We start from the raw sequence: 2,448 nt of genomic DNA on the forward strand, positions 1-2,448 counted from the left end.
CAAGACTGTAAAGAAAATGTTTTTGCAGGGAGCCTTACTTTGTCCTGACATTTATGTGAGGACACAATTCGCCATGAACCTTTTAGTCTTCCTCTTCCTTCAGAGAATAATGAAAGGAGTCTATTCATCCCGGTCTCTTGGCATTTTCGTGGAAATGTTCAACTGCACAGGCCCACTCCTCATCTGAAATATGAGTAAGCCCTGGAGCCGGAGCAATCTGTGCCCACTGCATATTTCTACCAGGACGCTGGACTGCTGCCATTGTTAATAATGTTGAACCTAAAACCAGCATCCACAAATGAAAGAAACAGATGAAAATACTTATAAAAGATCAATGCTTATAGTATAAATATACCAAAGATCACATCAGAACAAATATGTAGGGTAACTGTTTATTACTACATTAGGTTTTAAAATATTTACACTTAGAAAATGGCCTTCGCTCATTTCGTAGTTGGGGAATATTCCTTTGGGAGCAATGGCAGGATGTTTTCTGTTAACCTCATTTTTTTTTTTAACTAGAAAAGGAAAACCTTTTCTAGCCAATTTTTCTTTTTTTCTCCCTGTAACTAGGTAATAAACTTGTATCTAAAAAAACACTTGCTAGAAAGTGCTGTTATCTGTTTAAAATTTACGGAAACACTGTAGTTTAATGGTACAATAACTAATGCTCAATTATAGAGGAATTCCTCCGGAAGAACAAGTCATGACTGCAAGTGCCAAATAAATCTGGTGGTGTGACATGGATAGTAAAATTGCATAACAATAGTAATCTGAGGGTTATGTTTTCAAAGCAGATTGTGTTGATAGTGCTACAGCTGACCTGGCCGTGTTTGACTTGGTGTGTGAGATATAATGCTACTAAACTATTGAGGATTGAACAGGGTGACTCACTGCATATGAGGTGAAGAGTCATGAAGTTATAATCCAGATTAAGTGCTTTTTAAAAAAAATAAATGGTATCAAAAGTCTGTGTCTTTCCTCAGATTGGTACCCCTAACTGCAGTGTTGTAACCTAAATGCATGACTATCAAAATAAAGCAAAACACTTTTGTAATGCCCTATAAGAAGAAAAATATTTTAAAAATGAGGGGGAGAGAGAAATGAGGAGAACCTCGTTCAAAATTGGACTATTATGATATAGAATGAATTTAAAAACTAAATCACCGCAGGGAGTCTCCAGGTAGTTAGACATAATATATAGGAGAGGGGTTGCAACTTCACTGCTACTGAGAGTTGCAAGACTGCTGCTGTGACTAGTATTGGAATTGACAGGGAAACAGGTAAAATTTTTAGATTCAAAATACCCTCAGCTTCCATGTCCTTGTGGTATTCTGTTTACTAATCCTATTTTTTTCCACCAATGATTGTTAAATCTTAAAAAATGAATCCTAGTGTTCTCAGATTAAGGTTATCTATGTTTAAGTGCTTATATTTTTACTAATACATTAAGTAGAACAAAGTATTACTCAATTTATTCTTTTAGATAAATTCAAAAGACTTTCTATTGCTGAAAGTACTAAATACAAACCTGCAACAAATTTTTAATGCTCCTATTTTATTACTTGTTAATATATTTGCTTTTAAGATTTGAGAAAAAATATTGTAAACCTCTATTACTGTTATGTTTTAAGTTAATTTTTTTCAGAGCATCACAAACATTTTGATAAAAATGCACAGCTGACTTCTCCATCCATTCCTCATTTATATTCTGGAAATATGATAGAGTAAAGATCCGAAGTTTTCTTACAATTTCAGATTTCCAATTAAATGAGACAGTCCTGGCAATTGAAGACATATTTTTAATGAAATAAGATTAATTGCTCTTAGGACTATAAGTTTGTCTTGCAGATGAGAGGGTTTTCATTGTTTTCATTTAATAAGTGAATCAGAAACTTTAATTTTCTAGTTGACTGAAGCGATGTGGTAAGGTTTTGTATGAGCATGATTTGCAACGGTATAAATTCCATACAGGGTGCATAAAATAAGATTATTTTTTATCTTTAAGAAGCTGAAGAAATGAAGGACTGCGGAATTCATTTAACACTTTTTTAGTGAATATAGGTGACATAAGAAGCATAAATAAGAATAGTATCTTGGAAGTCACTCATCATTTGGTTGCTGGAAACTAATTCCACAGCATAGCGTAGGGAGTAATTACTAGAGCAAATAGTTATTTTGCACTGTCTTGGATATGGTGATGGCACTGACATTTTAAAAGAACATGTGTAGACTTAAAATTTTGTTTAACATACAATTTATATAATGTTTAATCATCTATTCATTTTAAATAATAAGTAATCGCTCTATGGCAATACAGTAGCAAGTACCAAAACCTAGATTTTAAAATTCCAGGTATCAAAATTAATTATCAAGGTATGTAATTCTATGGCAATAGCATCATTTTGAGAGGTGACTCCACAAAGCTGATATTTAAACATTTCTATT

The 2,448-nt window shown here is 33.0% G+C and overlaps 1 protein-coding gene across 1 annotated transcript in view; it reads left to right on the forward strand.

The window, feature by feature from the left end:
* Window positions 1–2,448, forward strand: part of AGMO (alkylglycerol monooxygenase) — a 195,379-nt gene that overhangs the window by 40,982 nt on the left and 151,949 nt on the right. The gene's annotated exons all lie outside the window — the stretch shown is intronic.

This window comes from Pygoscelis adeliae, unplaced genomic scaffold (assembly GCF_000699105.1).
Source record: "Pygoscelis adeliae isolate BGI_AS28 unplaced genomic scaffold, ASM69910v1 Scaffold15, whole genome shotgun sequence".
NCBI classification, from domain to species: Eukaryota; Metazoa; Chordata; class Aves; order Sphenisciformes; family Spheniscidae; genus Pygoscelis; species Pygoscelis adeliae.